Here is a 22,348-nt window from a genome sequence, read left to right on the forward strand (position 1 = left end):
CAATTCTCTTTCTTGAAATACAATCTATCGCAATATTTGTTCTCATTGTTTTTTGCAAACAATCATCTTCCACACAATACGGTTAATCCTTTGTTACGCAAGCCGGTGAGATTGACAACCTCCACTTGTTTCATTGGGGCAAAGTACTTTGGTTGTGTTGTGCGGAGTTTCACGTTGGCGCCGGAATCTGCGGTGTTGCGCCACACTACATCCCGCCGCCATCAACCTTCAACGTGCTTCTTGGCTCCTCCTGGTTCGATAAACCTTGGTTTCTTTCTGAGGGAAAACTTGCTGCTGTGCGCATCATACCTTCCTCTTGGGGTTCCCAACGAACGTGTGAATTACACGCCATCAATATGCAAAGTATGCAAAGGATTGAGCTCTCTAAGACGATGTGATCAAGTTACTCAACCGAAAGCCCCTCTTAATAGTGCGGCTATCTATCCTATAATCCGGTCTCCCAACATCCACCTTGAGACCGGTAAAAGGAAAACCTAGCAAGGCCATACCTTTGACTTGCGCATCCCGCTTGATCTTGATGATAACTCTTCAAGCTTCACTCAAGCCAGGAATGCCTCACTTGACCAATGTTGCTTCGTGAAGACTCACAAATGCTCCCCCATACACTATGATGGGAAAGCTCCATTGATGCACATCTTCACTAGTCCATTATCATCAAATGGACGGCAAGCTTCAAATATGTGATTCACTTGAGACACTCATCTTGAACTTGCCCAGCTCAACCTTGTATCTTCACATACTCACTTAAGATAGAGCATGGCTAATATTGAGTTCCACATAAGAACTCCATCTTCATTTCTTCTTATTGATCATATCACATATATATATCTTCATACAGATGATCTTGATGCCAATACACAAGGAATACCTTTATCTTCATGGCATCCATACTTGAATCCAACACATGGAGTACAAGTAGCACCTATGGAATATTCCTTCATATAAACTCAATGAAAACATTAGTCCATAGGGGTTGTCATTAATTACCAAAACCACACATAGGGGCAATGTACCCTTACAGATGCCGTTCCGCGTTCTCCTCCACCGCGACCAGGCCATCATGTTGACAAAGTATAATATTGTTTGTCCAATTGCGGTTTACAGATTTAAAGATATTATATGTCCAATTGTGATTTATAGATTTAAAGATATTATTTATCCAATTGCGGTTTACAGATTTAAAGATATTAATTATTTGGCCATATTATATTAATAATGCATATATTATTTGATAATAACAATAAAAATGAATAAAAATATAACGATTTCATATTCAAATTCCTCACATTTTTCTAATAATAAAGCATATATTATTTGTCCAATTGCGGTTTACAAATTTAAGGATATTAATTATTTGGCCATATTATATGAATAATGCTTATATTATTTGATAATAATAATAATTAATAAAAACATAATTATTTCATATTCAAATTCCTCACATTTTTCTAATAATAAAGCATATATTATTCGTCCAATTGCGGTTTACAGATTTAAAGATATTAATTATTTGGCGATATTATATGAATAATGCATATATTATTTGATAACAATAATAAAAATGAATAAAAACCTAATTATTTAATATTCAAATTGCTTACATTTTTCTAATAATAAAGCATATATTATTTGTCCAATTGCGGTTTACAGATTAAAAATATTAATTATTTAGTCATATTATATGAATAATGCATATAATATTTGATAATAATAATAATAATAAATGAATAAAAACATAATTATTTTATATTCGGATTCCTCACATTTTTCTAATAATATAGCATATATTATTTGTCCAATTGCGGTTTACAGATTTAAAGATATTAATAATATAGCATATATTATTTGTCTAATTTTGTTCAAGATAGCATATATTATTTGTCCAATTTCGTTCAAGATAGCACGGGATGTCCCTCGGTCGAGATGCCACATCGACATGTGTCTCTCTGCTTGTAATAGGCATGTTAAAGTTCAACGACTCACAAAGTCTCGTTGGCGATGATGCTTTATTAGATCTTACGATGGTGGAGGGTCGGCGTCCGACTCGACGGCGCTGGAGTTGAATGGTGACCCATTGCTTTTGGATTAACGAAATATGTGGTTATTCTGAAAAAACAAAACAAAGAGTGAGTAAATAGGTCAGTAGATCAATAGAAACTGCGAAAACAAATTTTGTACGTGGGTCCGTCCCTACCTGACTGCCTCTACCTCTACCTCTACCTCGTACGGTGGCCTGTCGCCCTCTCCGGCCGGCCCGGCCCGCCGGTAGGTAGCTCCGTCGGGTCGGTTGTACCGCGCGAGCTCACGTGGCGGGATGGACGGCCCCCGGCACCCTATCCGTGGGCCGATAAGCCATACAAAGCCCTGGCCGCACGGGTCGCTCTCCCTCCCCTCTTCTCTCCCGTGCGCCCTCCCCCCCAGCTGGTTGGTGGCTGCTGCGCGCATCATCACACACCAGGAACTCGGAGACTCTCGCTCGCCCACCAACCACAGGATTTGATTCAGCGGCAGACACAGAATGGCGGCGCCGTCGTCCCTCGCCTCCTCCCACCTCTCCCGCCTCGCCGCCGCCGCCCCGGCCCCGCAGCACCACCACCACCAGCACCAGCTCCGCCTCGGGTGCTCCCGCCGCCGCGCCCAGCGCCTCGTCGCCATGGCCGGATCCGGAAAGGTACCGCCGCGCCCCGTCCTCTCTTTTACTCCGCAAAATCTTACCCCGTCAAGGGCTGTTTCGCTGACGTTTGACTCTCTCCTCCTCCTCGCAGTTCTTCGTCGGAGGCAACTGGAAGTGCGTAAGTACCCGCTCCTCCCCACCCCCATCCCACAACTATTCCACGCACGGGCTTCTGCGCAACTTTTGCGCGCACGGGTTTGAGGCGTCAGCACCGCGCCGCCGAGGATCCAGGAGTAGGGCGGTGGCGGCCGAGATTCCCCCCTGCGCCCCGGCCCCGCGTGACGTCCCAGTCCTCGCGGCATTGTGCCTGCCGCCTTGGGGATTCTCGTTTGTCCCCATTCGTTCATACACACATCGTGGTCTACAACGTGTCCCGGTCACTTGCTAGAACTAGACTCGCGTCTGCAGCCGCCTACTTCTGCCAGGCTCGTCATGCTATTTTCGTGGGTACACAACAAAAAGGGAATCTCGCCTCTGCTCCTGGTCAACTCCCATCGAATTCCATCATGGAGATCTGAGGGGGCGTCTGATGCATTTACCAGACCCAAAAAAAGAGCAAAGCAATGTCGCCATTCCTTTTATGTTTTGGGGATGAATAAACCACCGTCTCTCATGCATTAAGCCAGTGAGCTTGGTAAGGGACAGCCATCGGTAGAAGGGCTTGCAGCAGCCAGGGTATGGGTCGTTGACATGTCCATGTTCAACGTTCTGGTTTGGCTGTTGGTTAGGGTGTTGTGAGTGAAGTGAAGTAAACGATGGATGTTGTTAACTTTTGATGAGTTGTGCAAACAGGATTTACCAGGCCAAATTGTAGCTGTGATATTCTCATGGTTCCGTTTTTGTGCCATTGCCATCCGTGGTGCTAGCTGATTTGCACCCTTTTCTGTTAGGCCAGTCTCCCTATGTTTATGTGTACAGTTGCTTCACACTTGTAGGGAGCTTCTGCTGTGCTGACTAAATGAAATTATGTGTTTAATGTGTTTGGTCAGGTATCTTCATTTTTTCAGATTAATAATAATTGTTTTTCCTGTCCCTGACTCTAGAATGGAACAAAGGAATCCATTAGCAAGCTTGTATCTGATTTGAATGCCGCCACGATTGAAAACGATGTAGGTAAGCTCATTTCTTTCTTCTAAGCTTCCCTTTGTCATGGCCTGCACAATAGGCATGCTTGTTTATTTGGGGTACATCATGTTTATGGTGCCTTGGTTCCCTATAGTATGGGCAGTTTCCTGAAGAAAACATCATGTATTATTAGATGGGAATTTTACACCGTGGGTCGCAAAATTATCACCAAACTAATGAAGTAACTACTTCTGTTAGAATTCCAAACTCCTATAAAAAAAATACCTGATTACTTTAAGGGGTAATATGTTCCACCTTCTACAGATGATTATGTAGGCAATATGAAGCTAAGTTAGCTACTTTTTTGTTTATTAAATCAGCAAGATATTAATATATTCTACTGTGCCTATACTGCAGATGTTGTGGTAGCACCGCCATTCATTTATATCGATCAGGTCAAGAGTTCACTGACTGATCGCATTGAGGTGTCTGCTCAGAATACATGGATTGGGAAAGGAGGTGCTTTCACTGGAGAGATCAGGTTCGATACTGCAAAGCGAACCTTGTCGACCTTGCCTTTTCTTGGTACATGAGAGGTCGCAAAATCTTTCTGTGACACTGATGACCAAAATATATCTTTATTTGTTTTATTGGAATGTAGCAAGTAATGAGGGTTGCAAAATGCTGTGTCTATTTTTGTTCCTTCCGGGCTTTCATTCTGAGTTTTGTTTCCTCATTCGAAAATTCCAGCGCAGAGCAATTGGTGGACATTGGCTGCCAATGGGTTATTCTTGGTCACTCGGAGCGTAGACATGTTATCGGTGAAGATGATCAGGTAACTGCAAATGCTGCTGAATTTGCACCTTTTTTGCTGTTGGCGCCTTGACTATCTGAACTTGCCTTTTGAGATGAATGGTTTCTATTGTCATACAGTAATTTAGTTTAGGATTTTGTGACTGTGATCTAAAAGTTCATCTGATGCAGTTCATTGGGAAGAAGGCTGCATATGCCTTGGGCCAAAATCTTAAGGTTATGTGGCATGTATAGGAGAACTGTTGGAAGAGAGGGAAGCAGGGAAAACTTTTGAAGTCTGTTTTAAGCAGTTGAAGGCTTTTGCAGGTCAATTTTATTTACCTTTGGTAGTTTAGTGATGGGACTGAACAAAAAATGATTTATCTGAGATATGTGTGCTTTCAGATAACATTACAAACTGGACAAACGTGGTAATTGCCTATGAGCCTGTGTGGGCTATTGGAACCGGAAAAGTTGCTTCTCCTGAGCAAGCTCAGGAAGTTCATGCTGCTGTCCGAGATTGGTTGAAAACCAATGTATCAGCTGATGTTGCTTCTGCCGTTAGAATAATCTACGGAGGTTCGTTTCTTATCGTGGTCTTCTTGAATTATTATCAGTGTGTTTTCTGTTTCGCACATATTAAAACTTATGACAGGAAGATGAACTTAGGATGAGTTTGGTATGAGATGGTAAGTGGTAAGTCGTAAATATCTTGATAGCATCCTAGCATGCTACCCTGTTCATGCTACCATGAACCATATTTTTCTCAATATTTGTGTTGTGTACTTGTGTTAGAAAAGCCCCATAAGACCTTTTTTGTGTTAGAGCCAGCAGTTTTGATATGGTTAACATGACTTCTGATCCTATAGCATGATCATCCATCTATTCTTCCGCTTGTAGGTTCTGTAAACGCAGCGAATTCTGCAGAGCTAGCAAAGAAGGAAGACATTGATGGCTTCCTTGTTGGCGGCGCTTCTCTGAAGGTATCAGAAATTAACATTTATTTTATTCTGGACGGAACCGTGAAAATTATGAACTGTGGCCACGTGCTTTTGATTAGTCGCTCGATGTTATATCATGTTCTTTTTTTCTTGCACTAAAAATATATTTTCGTGGGTTCTAGGGTCCGGACTTTGCCACCATTTGCAACTCGGTGACATCCAAGAAAGTTACAGCCTGATGGAGAGAGATACTTGTGGAAGAAATAAGCAATCTGATACCGAGAGGCAGCTTGGCTACTGCGTCACTCAGAAAGCCTGAGATATGTGCTCCGTGTGAACTGTGATCATGTTGAGTAGTGGTCTTGTTCTGCTGCTGGTTCGTAGCACGGAAGAGAGAATAATGGGACGGACGACATGGCACCATTTTCCTTCTCATGGAACTTTTGTTAAGAGACTTACTTGCTGTGTGTGACGGAGTGAGCTGCCACACTCACACCTGGACTAATGTATCCGATATATGTGGATTTCCGTGGTCTCAAGGCCCAGTGGCACTGTGTGAGCTGTACCAGGGCACTTAAATTGCGATCAGCGCCTTAATAGCTATGATTTTCTTGAACAAATTCAGGCAAGATTGACATAGCACTAAATCACGCAACAAAAGTAAGACAAATATTCACGCAACAAAAGTAAGACAAATATTCAAATTTGCAAGCACTATTCATGTAACATGATAATATTATTCATGTTTTTTGTTGTTGCGTAGGCTGAATTGGTTTTGAAATTTTGTTTTCAGTTCTTTCATGACCATTTCAGAGTGGGGACGCTAAATGGGTGTGCACTATACATTTTTACAAAATCGGGGTGAGTGTGTGTATGTATGAGCGTTTTTAATTGTACCGTGTAAAAAAGGGGAAAACGCTTCAATCCCCCCGGGGATAAGCAGCGCGCATCCTCCTTCTCCTCCGTGCGACGCGCGTCGCTGAGCGTTGGGAGACAGCAAGGGTCTGCGGGGTCCACCACGAATCTTATCTTCTTCGCTTCTTCTTCTCCATCATTTGTTTTCCTTTGCACCTTTCCATCTCACGCAGGAGCTTCCGCCTGCCATGAATCGCTCAGGTGCCCGTCGCTGCCGTCGATGTGTCCGCCGCTGCCGCCGCTTAGTCGCGCGTCGCGTCGTCGCCGCCGTCGTACCCCACGCCAAGGCACGACTCTCGTGACGAAGTGTCGCTGCTCCGCCACCGCCGTGCCCCACGCCCAAGGCATGACTCTCGCGACGAAGCGCCGCCGCGCCGCTGCTCCTCCGCCGCCGTGCCCCATGCCCAAGGCACGACTCTCGCGACGAAGCGCCGCCGCACCGCTGCTCCTCCACCGTCATGGCCCACGCCCGAGGCACACTCTCGCGACGAAGCGCCACCGCGCCGCTGCTGCTTGCGGTGGTCGGAGGTGCGGCCTGCGGGCGGGTGCCTTTCCTACCTCCCGCCGGCGGACGTGATACTACCAATGGCCGTCGTTCGTCGCGCGCTGTGGGCGTAGGTGCTCGCCTACCGAGGGCGCCGTTGCGCCTCCCGTCGGTGGAGGTGCTACCTCGCCGTGGGCACCCTTGCTCCTACGGTCGATCGGCGACGCCGTTCTTGTGTAGCCCAATTTGGGATGCTACTAGTGGCTGCCAGCCGAAGGCGTCGATGCTACATGTGGTCGCCGCCGATGCTACCAGCGCCGCCTCCATCTCGTGCTCCTCTGATTCGTTAGGAGTTTTGCTGGCTTAGGCCTGCGGCGTTGCTACCTATGGACGCTAGTTTTGCTATTTAAGGTGTCCGGCATTGCTACCGACGGAGGGTGGATTTTTGCTACCATAGGCATATGGCGTTGCTACTAGCGGCTTTCAGCGTTGCTGTCCTGGATGGACGGAGTTGCTGCAACCTCGGACGCCGACTACAGGCGAGGTCTTCGTTGATGTCTTAGAAGATTTGCAATATATGAATAAAAAATTGCTACAATTTATTTGCGGTTTTGCTACATCTGCGTAATTGTTTGCTACGGGGTCTCCGACGAGCTCAGACTTTTTTCTTTTATTTCATGAGCGAACCGTTTTTTGCTACATGTAGCAAAAGCGGGTTATTTTTTTGCTGCCGGGAGGTGTTTTTTTTTTGCTACATTCAGTAAAAGCGAATCTGGCCGTCCAAGATGATCGATCCGACGGCTGGCGACCCGGGGCTGGGAAATCAGATCCCGGGGGACGCCCAGCAGTTTCCAAAAAAAAAAAAAATCCAAAACCACTCGGTACAGGCACTACTTCCCCCTCCGGTAGTCCGGTCCACCAAAAAGGTTCTGGGAGAAGAGAAATGCTGGTCTATATTCCCTTGCCAGGTTTTTTCCCATGGTTGGTCCGAGTTTGCCCAAGTCTACACTGCTGAACCTTTCAAAAAGAGTAACCACGAGATTGAAAGTCCTTTTTTGCTGGTTGCCTAAAAAAATTCTTGCAAATGAAAAAATTTCCACGGCATCTCTCCCAACTGAAAAATCCGACTAAGGCCTCATTCGTTTTTTAGGGGTAACCATCGCCTTTTATTAATCAATCATCAATAGTACAATACAAATGTCAGGCGAGGTCATAAGCCACAACTGGCGACCATGTTCAAGAGAAATGTAATAGAAATATCAGTCGAGGTCATAAGCCACAACTGGCGACCATGTTCAAGAGAAATGTAAGTACAAGCTAGACTATGGTCATGAATATTAAAACATCTCTTCTCGTGAACAAAATTGACATCATTGAATTGAGAGCGGCTGTGATCAATCTCCCTCAGAATCGAATAGTAGCTGGACCCGCTCACCTTTTGTATACAATTAATTACTTCCAAACAGTCAGACGCTATGTAGACATGTTGAAGTTGATGATTAGCAGCAAGGGATAAACCCTCTCGGCATGCGATCGATTCCAAGGTGGCAGGGTCTGCAATGCCGGTGACTGCTAGCACCGATGCTCCCTGGAAAACTCCTGAGGTATCTCTGCAAACTGCTGCAACTACACCCCTACTACCATGTTTTGAAACCGCTGCATCCACATTTGATTTCACAGAATTGAATATCACTTATACAGTTAAGCCAACTCCGTCAGCAGCACAACCTACTGGTTATGAAATCAAAAATGGATAGGGGGCTCTGAAAATCTCCTCGTGTATTGCCTTCCGTCTAGCACTCCACACTGCCCAAAATGTCACTATAACCTTGGTGAATTGCTCATGCGAGAGTGACTCTATGAGAAAGAAAATCCATTCTTTAGCATTTTCACATTGGTTTATGCTTATATGTTCAGTTAATTCCTCGTTCATTAAAGTCCAAACACATGTAGCTGTTGTGCAATCAAGGAGTGTGTGCCTCCAATTATCTTTAGTAGCCACACAAAGAAGACATCTAGGAGATGTTGCCATATTCAGACTGAACCGGTAGGTAGCGACTAGTGTGCAAGTCTCCATAAAAACACTCTGATCTTGCTAGGTACTTTTGTTTTCCACATTCTAGTCCATACTTTGTTCTGACCCTCGTTCGTTTATTCCCAACAGGTAGGATTGACCTAGATTGTGGCTCGATCCCAGTTTTTCAGCCCGGCTTGGTAAATATTCCAGCCCAACGAATTGGACCTCTTCGATTGTTCCCCGGTGGTAGCCCATCCCAACCCCTCAATTTTCCTCTATCTGGGCCTGGAAATATTTTCTCCCCACACAACTTGTGGATTTTTCCCCGAGGGCGACACAAGACGACGCTGCACTGTTTTCATGGCGGCGTTTGCTGCGGGTTCTCGGCATTAACGAACGAAAATAATTAGGGCATGTATTAGGATAATTAATCCACGAAGGGATTGGGTGGAGCATGGGGATTAACCAAATCCACGTGGGGCTCAGTTCTAGGTTTGGATTCATTCCCTTACAACCGAACGAGCCCTAACAGTTCCTTCCCTGCTTCTCTAAACCCGACCTCTCTCCTTTTAGTCGGGAGGCTCGAGGCGAGCTTGGTTTTAAATTAATGAAGCTACACAACGTTAGAGTACAACAACATACACAAAGTTCACATCACATTACAGACCATCATGATTACTGAATGTACTTGCTTGAACTGTTAGGAGGTCATGAATAATGCCAAATGTATAAAGAGCGACCCAGAAAATGATGAAAAGGGTATCAGAAAATTGAAACTGAAAAAAATGTGTTCGACTTGTTACACCATTACCTAATTCAATAAATCTTACCGGCTTTTACCCCAAGTTCTTACAAATTAATGACAAGTTTTTCAGGTACAAAATGATTATAGCTTTTTAGCGCTTTTAGTTTTTTATATACTCCCAACATGGCCCATTTGTCGGGTCTCCGTGGCTTGCGACATTGGAAACCTACATCTCCTGGATTGGTCCGCTGTGTCCTGCAATTCCTCAATTTCCCGATTTCATCCGGAGAGAGTCTGACGTGAGATATTTCTTTTTTTAAAGGAGGCAAAAACTTTACCTCTTCTCATCTCATTGATTAAGGAGTTTTACACGAGGGCAACGGCGAGTCGTCGGTCCTGGTACTGGTAGAACTCATGCGAGAAAATTATAGCTCGTACGAGGACACGATCTAATCTGGTAGTTTGATCATCTGAAACTTACACGATCCGAATATACGTGTCCCAGATACGTACAGGTGAGGTCCTCATCCGTCGTGTCCATGTAGATTTCCTCCTTCGATCAGCCTCCTGCCGAGGTATATATAATCAGACTTGTCCACGTATATATGGTGTTAGCTAGGTTTCCAATCGAAAGCGACGTACTACTGTACAAAACTCAGATGGAAGAGCAGGAACACGGCGACCTGGCGGCGCTCCTGCCGGAGGACGTGCTCGCCGATGTGCTCCGTCGTGTGGCGGCACCGCGCTCGCTCGCCGTCTGTCGCTGTGTCTGCAAGGCGTGGCGGGCCATCATCGACAGAGAGAGCCTCCTGTGCACGGAACTCCCGTTCAGCGGCATGTTCATCTGCTTCGACGTGCTCCCGTTTCCAGAGTTCTTCTCCCGCCCCCCGTCGCCCGGCCGGCCTGCCATCAGCGGCAACCTCGGCTTCTTGCCTCCACCCAATAAAGATGACTCCGTCGAATATAACATCTATGATCACTGCAATGGGCTCCTCCTGGCCAGCGTCTACTACGTGAAACCTTCCACGGAGAACTACTACGTGGTGGTTAACCCTGCCACACGACGATGGGATGCTCTCCCCACGTGCCCGTCCAACCATGCAGCCGTCCGTGCTGCTAATTTCGATGACTATTATCTAGCCTTTGATCCCACGGTGTCATCTTATTACCATGTATTCCAGATTCCCCATTTGTACGAACCGATACCTGGATCAGATGAGTTTGACCCCTTGGAGGAGGCATCCCAATGGCCGCCATCTCCATATATCCTGCACGTATTTTCCTCAAGTACACGTCGTTGGGAGGAGAGGACTTTTGTTCGAGAAGGTGATGCCAATGGGACCGTTGCGAAGACGCGTGTGTATTCCAGTTACACACGACATTGCTCCGTCTACTGGCGAGGATCACTTTACATCCACTGCCAAACTAATTTTGTTATGAGGTACACATGACTTCCCACTAGTATTTTTATTTTAGTGTTCATATTTTCTCCCCATAAAAAACATTCTCAATTCTACGAATTCTTAATGTGTTTATGTCAACAATTTGATTTTAGCAGAATATCTTTGTCTGAAGATAAGTACAACGTGATTAGGCCACCAACGAGCATCGAAGCACATTCTTATCTAGGAAAGTCAGAAAAGGGGGTGTACCTTGCATCATTTGTTATGGGTCACATTCGAGTTTTTATCCTGAATGAAGGGTGTGGTCAGGTAGAGTGGATCTTGAAGCATGACTATGACCTTAAACCCGTGAAAAAGTATTCTTGGAAAGTTCATGGACCGTGGATCATAGAAGACATTAACTATGCCATCTTTGGTTCTAGTTTTCCAGAAATCGAGAACAAAGACGAATTAGTTCAAGAAACATTTGAATGGAACTCTGACAACGACGATGTTTATGATGACAAAGATGTGGTTGAAGCGCGCCCTTGCGGATATGTCGACATTGACATACTTGGATTTCACCCGTATAAAGAGATTCTCTTCTTGTGTGGTTCAGGGACATGTAAGTCAAATGCGACAGGGTTCGCCTATCATTTGAATAGCTTAAAAGTTGAAAGATTAGGTAGCATGTACCCAATGGTCTATGATGAATTCGATTCTGGACTAATTAATGAAGACCAGTCCATCGAATCATTTCCATACACGCCATGTTGTTGGATAGAATAGATCCCATCACTAGTGAATTAATCTAAACCATCATAAAAAACAAGACCATATATACTAGATATTTTTCTTTTGATTGTTGTTTGTGCTAGTGCCACAAATATGCTTCAATGTCGTTTCCCCTATGATTACTTATTTGAGATTTTTTATTTACAATATTTCTATTGTCAAATATAGTATATTATGGATTCTTCGTATTTATGGTTATACTCCAAGGTTCTATAAGGTTTCTACATTTAAATTAGCAAAAATACATGTTCTCATAACTCTTGTGGCATTTCAACTAATCCATTGGTTCCCAGCCACATGGCCAACCAAGTTGCCAAACAACACCTTTCCATACACAACAACAACACAATCAGCCCAAATAAAAAGACCTAAGTCGGGTAGCTCCAGGGTGCTTCACGACGCCAGTGCATCTACGTCTTTGGCTTTAGAAAAACGGGCGAGGAAGCCTAACTATTTGGTTTGACACATAGCTTATTTTCTTGGAAAGCATATAAAATACCAAACAAATATGATCTTAATTAGAGTTGTGCACGTTGCTCTCATTGGTTCGAACGTGACTTATTTTCTTTAGCGATGCTTCCTAAAACAAATAACATCGGCGACGCTGTCATCAGTCATCCAGCTCACCAAATCTCGTTTTTCACCTGGAGACAATGGATCAAGGGAGAGGGAGATGCCACTCCTTGACGACACCTCCATGGAATAAAACGAACATCTGTTACCGACAAAAATCAGAAGGACTTTTGTCCGGAGTTCACCGGCATGTTCATCTGCTTCGACGTGCTCCCGTTTCCAGAGTTCTTCTCCCACCCCCGTCGCCCGGCCGGCCTGCGATCAGCGGCAACCTCGGCTTCTTGCCTCCACCCAATAAAGATGAATCCGTCGAATATAACATCCATGATCACTGCAATGGGCTCCTCCTGGCCAGCGTCTACTACGTGAAACCTTCCACAGAGAACTACTACGTGGTGGTTAACCCTGCCACACAACGATGGGATGCTCTGGCCACGTGCCTGTCCAACCATGTCACAGCGACCGTCCGTGCTGCTAATTTCAATGACTATTATCTGTTAGGTCTTAAACATTAGGGGTGGCACTAGATCGTGAGAAGCAGCAGGCTAGAACACCTATTGCACATGAAAAATAGAGATGTAGAGGTGCATTACGCATTGTTGAAGTTGCCATCGTCGTCTGCTTGGTGCAGGTGTGAAGCAGAGATGTTGTGGACGATCTGGGGATCCTCCTGATCCCCTCAGGTCTCCAGCGGCATTGCCCTGGCACCGCCGGGGTGTAGGCTGGTCTTCCCGTCGCTTCTGCGCTTCCCTAGATCGGTAGGGCTTATGGGGTTGTGGGGAGAGCAGAGAGCAGAGAGCTGATCGTGAACTCGTTAATCAGATCGCAGCCAGGCTCCCCACTTTTATATAGCGCAGGCGACAGGGGACCAAACCATCGAGTTGGTTTTGGTGCCCCCGATCAGGGCGCATTACTTCCGTACGAGGTGGCCACAAACGTTAGTTCGTGGGCCTCCTCCTTAACGTTATTTTGGCTGAAACGGTTTTTTTTTTCTGTTCCTTTAAACCTGACAGGTCAACCAACATTCTCCCCCTTGATCGTTAGGTTTAACATCATTTGCCCATTCTCCATAGGAATAATAAACCAAAGTGAGGTGTTACAACAACCAATGAAATGCTATTGAACCTCAACTCTTATGGCATACCAGCCTATCTTGAAATGGATAACATAATACTTATTGGGAGTGGTTCTTATTATGGTCCCTTTATTCCAGAATCATAAGGCTTCCAGTAATCCCATGCCGGCAACATGCTCACGAAAAATTCTGGGCGGTAAGCCTTTGGTTAGCGGATCCGCAAGCATACGAGTCGTACTTATATGCTTAACATTAGTTGTTTGATCCTGGATCCTATGCATCACAACATGATACTTAATGTCAATGTGTTTGGCAGCATCACTTAACTTGTTGTTATTCGCATAGAAAACTGCGGGTTCATTGTCGCAGTTTAATAGAAGTGGTTTTGAAATGCAGTCGACCACTTTAAGTCCGGGAATGAAATTCTTTAGCCATACAGCCTGCCCAGTGGCCTCATAAAATGCTACACACTCTGCTTGCATCGTAGATGAAGCGACTATCGTTTGTTTGGAGCTTTTCCATGATATAGCTCCTCCGGCAAGTGTGAATATATAACCTGGCGTGGATTTCTGAAAGGACACGGATGTCGCCTAGAGGGGGGGCGGGTGAATAGGCGATTTAAAACTTTTACGATATGGACTTAACAAATGCGGAATAAAACTAGCGTTTACTTTGTCAAGCCCAAAGTCTATATACTATGGTTCACCTATGTACACCAACAACTTATTCTAAGCAATAGTTCATCTATGTGCACCAACAACTTATGCTAAGCAATACAAGCAAGTATGTGATAGCAAGATATATATAACTTCAAGCACGATGGCTATCACAAGGTAAAGTGCATAAGTAAAGAGCTCGGGTATAGAGATAACGGAGGCACGCGGGAGACGATGATTTATCTCGGAGTTCACATCTTGCGAGTGCTAATCTCCGGTGGAGAGGTGCGGTGGCTTAGTGCTCCTGAGCGCTACAAGAGGCTCACCTTGAGGTGTGGTTGCTCGATGCACACCAACGCCACAAAGGCCTCACCCCCAAGATGCGGTACTCACACCACACACCGAACGCCACGAAGGCGCCTCACCTAAATCTCCGGTGACCCTCGCCACAAAGGCCTAGGTCACGGTTCCACTGAGGAATTTCCTTCCGAGGCGGCAAAGGACCTTACACAAAGGTTGGGGCACACCTTCCACAACTTAATTGGAGGCTCCCAACAAATCGCCACAAGGCCTAGAATCCGTCTAGGGTTCCAAGAACCCAAGAGTAACAACCTTCTTGCTTTCACCACCACGAATCACAGTGGAGAACTCAAACGATGCACCAAATGCAATGGAAAGAACACCACAAAGATGCTCAAGTCATTCTCTCTCAAATTCCAACAAAGCTACAAAAAAGCTATTGGGGGAATAAGAGAGGAAGAACAAAAGAGGAGAACACAAAATCCTCCAAGATCAAGATCTAGTGGGTTCCCCTCACAAAGAGAGGGATTTGATTGGTGAAGATGTAGATCTAGATCTCCTCTCTCTTTCCCTCAAGAATATGCAAGAATCATGGGAGGAATCAAGAACTAGGGCAAGCTTTGAAGGACAACAATGGAGGAGAGAGAGTGAACCAACCAGCCCAAGGAGGAAGAAGGGGTCTTATATACCCCCTCCCAGCGAAATATGACCGTTTGGGACCTCCTAAGGCTGGAAAATCTCACAGGCCGGGATTATCACGCCTCCCCACGAAAATGCGTCCCCGGACTCGGGCCGGATATTTGGCTAGGATATTTGGCAGAATTTCATTCGGGCCGGATTATTACGCCCCGAAGAAACTGCGAAACACCAAAACTAAAGCGGGCATACCTTTAACATCCGGACTCGATTTTGATGATCTTGGGCTTGTTTTGAAGCTAGGAACAAGCTCTACAAGATCATACGAGAAACCATCATAGTCCAACAAGGGAGGATAGAAACAAATGATGAAAGGTTTGACGTATCTAAAAAAGACATACCGGTAAAACCTCCAATCTCGAAAATGCAACAAGTTGCCCATGCAAAAACCATTCCCGATGAACTAAACCTTGTCATGAAAATAAGCACAATCTCTAAAACATCACATGGATAAGATCCAAATAAAACCAAGAAAGATGATGAACCAAACTCGAAAACGCAACAAGTGATCTATGCGAAATCCGTTTTCGATGAACTAGAGCTTGTCATGAGAATAAGCACAAGCTCTAAAACATCACATGGATAAGGTCAAAATAACAACCAAGAAAGATGATGCAAGGATGCAAAGGTTTGAAGCTCTCTCCGAACGATACGATCAAGTTACTCACTCGAGAGCCCTCTTGATAGTACAACAACTAAACTATAAACCGGTCTCCAACTACACTATGAGACCGGTGAGAAAGAAACCCTGTCAAGAACAAACCTTATACTTGCGCATTCCACTTGAGCTCGATGATGACGATCTTGACCTCAACAAGATGGAATGCTTTTCTTGATTGTGCCTGCTTGACGAAGTCTTGAGGATTGCTCCCCCATAATCCACCATGGGAGAGCTTCTTCTTCGGTGCATCTTCGCATATCCATGACCACCATGTGGATTGCTCCCCCATAATCCACCATGGGAGAGCTTCTTCTTGGTAGCATCTTCACATATCCATGATCACCATATGGATGGCAAGACTCAAGCAAAGGATCTCTTCGAGATGGCTCATCTTGAACTTGCACTTCATTTCTTCATTCTTCATCATGTTGATGTCTTGAAGTAACTTGAGGGATCACTTCATCTTCATCTTCAAGACATACTTGAGACTTGATCTTCTTCATTTGGATGGCAAGACTCAAGCAAAGGATCTCTTCGAGATGGCTCATCTTGAACTTGCACTTCATTTCTTCATGGCAAGCTTCAAGCTTATGATCTCTTCGAGTTGGCTCATCTTGAACTTGCACTTCATTATGTTGATGTCTTGAAGTAACTTGAGGGCTCACTTCATCTTCATCTTCAAGACATACTTGACACTTGATATCCTTCATCAATTTCTTCTTATTGCAACCTTAAAGCCAACAAATGGTTCAAGCATTGCCTATGGACAACACCTACAAATATAACTCAATGCAAACATTAGTCCATAGGGATTGTCATTAATTACCAAAACCACACATGGGGCTCCATGCACTTTCAATCTCCCCCATTTTGGTAATTGATGACAATCTCTTTGAGAGGGTTTATATAAGGAATTTAAGTAACAAATAAGTTGAATATATAGAGCAAACTCCCCATAATATATGCATGTGTGAATGATCTTGACTTTCATTGCATATATTGGCATTCAAAGCCTAGTGGAGTTTCCTCTAAATATTCAACTATGCAAAGCAACAACATGCAATGCAATAAAGGCACATGCTTAAGCACAAAGCAAAGACATAACCAAATTCCCTTAAAACCTCCAAACTTCTCCCCCATTGGCACCAATTGCCGAAATGGGTGAAAATTTTAGAAGGCCAATATAGTGAGAGTTCCTCCATAGCGTGTGCATTTCTCATAATTTGAGTGGAATCAAATGCACGTATCCAATAACGAATATTCGGAAGGAATCACAACATAGATAGGATCAACGATTGCAAAAAGATAACAAAGTCAAGAAGCTTCAAAAAAAATGAAGCAAGCAACCAAATGAACCACAAAGAAGATACCAAAAGAAAGATAAATATTATGATAAGATCAAGAAGATTGCTCTAAATAATATGAGGAAGCTCCCCAAGGTTTGTGCACAAAACTAGACAATTTGCATTGGAGTATAAATGCACAAACATGGAATCATCACTCCCATAATATCATTCAAAACAAAAGATACCAAGTGAATCAAACTCTAATGAGTCACTACAAATAGTGCCTTAAATAATGAGGAAGTTCCCAAGGTACATTGCATAAATTAAAATGTTCCATTTGAATACAATATGCATAACATGGAATCCTTACTCCCTTATTACCATTTAAAACACAAACATTTGCAATAGATCATAGATAGAAAAATAAACTTAACACTTGCAACAAACAAATGGTTGAGCAACAAGTAAGAGGCACCATAATAAAAGGCTCAACCAAGAAGATATGTGAAAGGCATGATAAAGCATATTATAAGACTATTATAAGGATGAGCAAGAAGCATCATCATAGTCTTCAATGAATTATATTGCTTAGCATGACCAATCAACACGCAACAAATAAATAAGATATCGAATGGAGATGTATCATCTCTTATGTGTATAAGTTTCTCTAAGTGAGCAATATCACAAAGATATTTATCCACAAAGAAACATGCACACACAAAATAGATACACAAGAAATATAGCATGATATCCAAGACAAAGTCATGCAATATACCAATAATTTTTTTTGCTTAATATATAGCATGGCCAAAGGCTCAATTTTATCTTATGATACATTCATGAATTTCAACCATAAACACATAAAATACATCACAAATATCCACAAGGGATAGAAGATAGTTGGGATGCTTTGAGAAAGGCAACAAGTATCACAAACGAGGATACTAAAAGAAATAACTCAATTTGCACTTTCATCGATATTGCACATGTGAGAGGCTTGAGGAGTTGATATGCAATAAAATTGCTGGATAGGCATAGATGGGATGGGCGAATCATGATCATGATTTTATATACTTCCCAACATATGTACTCATCTCAAATTACTCACATTCGCAATAAAGAGGTTTCGTTAAGACTTTAGCAAGAAGCACAACATTTGCAAATCAAGAGATTCATGCTAAGATGCAACCACATGGTTGGATGCTAGAAAAATATGCATGAGAAGATACTTGTTACCAAGATAGCATTGGTGAGGATGTAGTAGTTATGTGTTCGTTGACCATCCTAGCTTGCCTCAAGTTACCATTGAGTCACCACTTCTCCCCAAGAGTGAGACAAGCATCCAATGCATATCCATTGTACCTAACACAAAGGTAAGTACAAAAAGGTCCCCAAACTAATTGGGTCCAAAGTAGTTAGACACACTACAACATATAGGACAAACTCCACAATACTATGTGCATATAGATATGAAATTGAATTTCATGCACATCTTAGCCAAATTAGGATTTGATGGAGTTTACCCTATATATTGGATCAAAGAAAGTAACAGATGCCATAAGATAGACATATATTGAAGATGCATGCACAATACTTTCAAGAACCAAAGAAAGATATAATTTGGACAAGACACCAAATAAATCAAGAGACAATGGTTGTCCAAATTATATCAAAGAATCAAATCAACACAAGATTCACTCCAAAGAATTATCTCATTATAAGAAGCTAATTAAACCTAAACACAAAGGAATGAGATAACCAACTCCCAAGAAAGCAAGGTTCTAACAAACAAACCAAACCCTCAACACTTTTTATGATGGCACAAAGTACCAAAAAGAAAGTTTATGTCTCCCAAAACCAAATTTTTGATAATGATCAGGAGATGTTAAGCATTCTAACAAATATAGGAGAGCTCCCCCAAGATTAGTGCATTATCTAGGATTTTGCATATGAATACTAAATGCACAAAACTAGGATCATCACGCTACCTATATCTACTAAAATGCTAAGAAAGTTTGAATAGACAAATTAGATCCATAAGATGCAAGGAAAACACATGGGAGTCAAAGCACAACACATTCATGGCAATAAATAAGACAATTTAAACACAAGAGCCAATGTAAATGTGATCAATAAATTTCTACCCAATAATAGATTGCCAATTGTCCTAGGACAAGATGTATTAGGAAATATTTCCCGGTGGTAGTTTGTATGTATATGTAAGATCATTTTTACACCAAATAAAGCATATGGTAAAAGATAAGAGTTAACCATCATGCAAAGAGAGTTTCTTGATAGCTTCAATTAGTCATACCAACATGCAAAGCAATTAATAATATTCATACCAACATGCAAAGCAATTAATAGTATTCATACCAACATGCAAAGTAATTAATAGCATTCATACCAACATGCAAAGCAATTAATAGTATGACTTGAAGCACATGGTTTTCCAAAAATGTATTGAGGGACACACTGTGAAAAACCATGCCAAGAAAAACTTTCACAAATAAGATCCACAAAGATATTAGCAATGAAGCCATTTAAGCAAATTGGAACTTGTTTGAGCAAACTTGCCACATATGAGAGAGATAATTTACAACATCAATTCTATGTGACACAACCTCAAATGTTCACATTTTATAGGCTTGTAATATACACAAAGCTTATTACTCCCCCATAATGTGATAAGGAATATACTTTCACAATAGGCAAATAAGATCCAACTAGAGATATTAATGGACATTAGAATTTGAATTTCTCATGAAGATGACATACCACATAGAGACTAGATAATCTTGCAATATCAATTCTAAGTGATATTCCTCATGTACACACATTGTTAGGATTGTGAAATTCTCAAAGGCATATCACTCCCCAAAATTTTATAGTCCATTAATCTCTCATAAGAGCCATATAAGATACAACAAGATGCAAGAGAGCTCCAATACAAGCACAAATACATGGTGTGCAACCTAACATTCATAGACTTGATTTCTCAAGAAAAACAAGTAGGATGCACAACATATACAAACACATGTTAGGAACAAAACTAACACATGCAAAGGGCGAGTAACTTTCAATATAAATGAGTTGAGCACATGTTACCGCAAGGAGGAACATTGGGTATATGATAGAAGTAAGATAACCAAAAGACTTGGCTTGAGATAATATAAATGATGAAGATCCCTTAATTCTTCATGATGTAGCCAAGTCTCCAATGCCCTCCAACAAGCACCTATTGATCGGTTTGGATTGTTGGTCCCCAACTAAGTTGGGTCCTAAGAGGTTAGTCACAATAGGCTTGGCAACTCCAAATGGTTCTTTTCTTGACACCACTTTGAGCACCAACAAATTTGGAAAACACATTGCCACCCTCATCCTTACGAAGAGAATAAACATCATCAATGGTAATAGAGTTGGATGAGGTACCAATAGTGCAAAAGGAGGAGATGTGGCCCTTCTCACGGCATATGTAGCAAGTTTTTTTATTCTCCTTCTCACTAGATTTCTCCACAATGGGAGCATTGGCTTGTTTCTTCTTGGGAAGTGGCATTTCTTCAACTTGAGGTTGAATATGAGTTTGAACTTGAGGCCGCTTCCCTTTTTGCTTCTTCTTCAAAGGGCAAGATCTAACATGGTGCCCTTCAATTTTGCGCTTGAAGCAAACAATCTTGGCTGAGTATTTGACTTGTATTGGCCCTTCTTCATATTGTTGTTGATGTTGTTGGACTTGTTCTTGTTGTTGGATTTGAATCCAAGTCCACTCTTATCATTGGGGATTGTTGCACACTAACATCGTGTCAAGTTTGCATTTCCCTTCATGACTCTTTACCAAGTCATTCTTCAGAAGTGACTTGAGCCTTGAGCTCTTTGATTTCCTCTACATGGTTAGTAACAACACAAGTACTAGAGGAAGTAGAACCTTCATTGTTAGAGCAAGAAGGCAAGGAAGATAAGTCATCACAAGATTTAGCAATATTATGAGTGGATGAATTACTAGGACTAGCACATGGCAATATAACATTTTGAGTAGTAGTGCTAGTACCCACATGAGGCTCACAAGGTGTTGTCTTAGATATGATAGCCTCGTGGGCTAACTTTAGCTCTATCATGAGAGGCTGAGAAGATCCTCATGGGAGCTAGGAAAGCTTTCCATGATTTTCTTCCAATTTCCATAATTTCTGGTTAGCAAATCAGATTGAGCCCTTAGCTCAACATTCTTCTTCAAGATAGATGCTTCACAAGAAGTAGAGTTAGTAGCACAAGCATCATTATTAATACCAATAAGAGAAGGCAAGTTTGCATGCTCTTTTAGATACGAATCTTTAAGTTTCTCATGCGATTCGGTAAGTTTAGTGAGTGCACTCTCAATGACCCTTGAGCCCTTTTTGAGTTGCTCAAAATCCTCAAGGAGTTTAGCATTAACAAACAGAAGCTTATCATTTTTTAGCTTTAGTTCATTTGCCATCTCAAGAGCTCTATCATGGTTTCCCTTTTCTCTAGATAATTCTAGAGCAAAGGTCTCCTAAAGAGCTTCCTTGGTGGTTTGTTCTTCTTCAAGTTCATCCTTTAGGGATGCCACATCATTGGCATACTCACGTTCAAGAGCACCCTTTTTATCAATGGTGTTCTCATGCATCCAAATAAGTTTTGGCTCTCAATAGCGGTAGTCAAGATTGCAAAGAAGTGAGAGCAAGCAATTTTATCTTTGCAAATAACCTTGAAAACACTCTTACCCTTATCGCATAGAGAGACAACCCAATCATCTTCTTCATATTCATCCTCATCCTTATCACCACGAGAAGTATGAGGTTCCATGGTAGGAGATACTGTGGAACCCTTGGCCATAAGGCACATATGAGAACCGTGAGATAAAGATGAGGAGTTACATGAGGCTCCTTTCAAGATCTTGTCTTGACCAATAGAATCTTTGGTTTCCTCTACAATGTTAGTCACACAACAACTAGATGAAATAGAAGCATTTTTATCACGGCTACAAGACAAAGCAAGCATATCATCATTGGATTTATTCAAGCAACTTACACATGATATGCAAGGACTATCAACACAAGCATGTAAATAATTCCTAGTGCTAGATGTGTTTAAGTCCGAAGATGAAGCATTGCAATGAGTAGAGATGAAGAATCATCAATAGTAAGCTCAATATCAATATTGCAATTTTCATCACCACTCACCATATCATTACCTTGTGTCTTACCACACTTTGGTGAAGTGGATGAAGATGAGAACTCATCACGGCCGGAAGT

General features: G+C 42.6%; 1 pseudogene; it reads left to right on the top strand.

Annotated features, from left to right (window-relative positions):
* Positions 1–2,524: 2,524 nt before the first annotated feature.
* Positions 2,525–6,113, top strand: LOC124652030 (annotated as a pseudogene).
* Positions 6,114–22,348: the final 16,235 nt, after the last annotated feature.

This window comes from Lolium rigidum, chromosome 5 (genome assembly GCF_022539505.1).
Source record: "Lolium rigidum isolate FL_2022 chromosome 5, APGP_CSIRO_Lrig_0.1, whole genome shotgun sequence".
Taxonomy (NCBI): Eukaryota; Viridiplantae; Streptophyta; class Magnoliopsida; order Poales; family Poaceae; genus Lolium; species Lolium rigidum.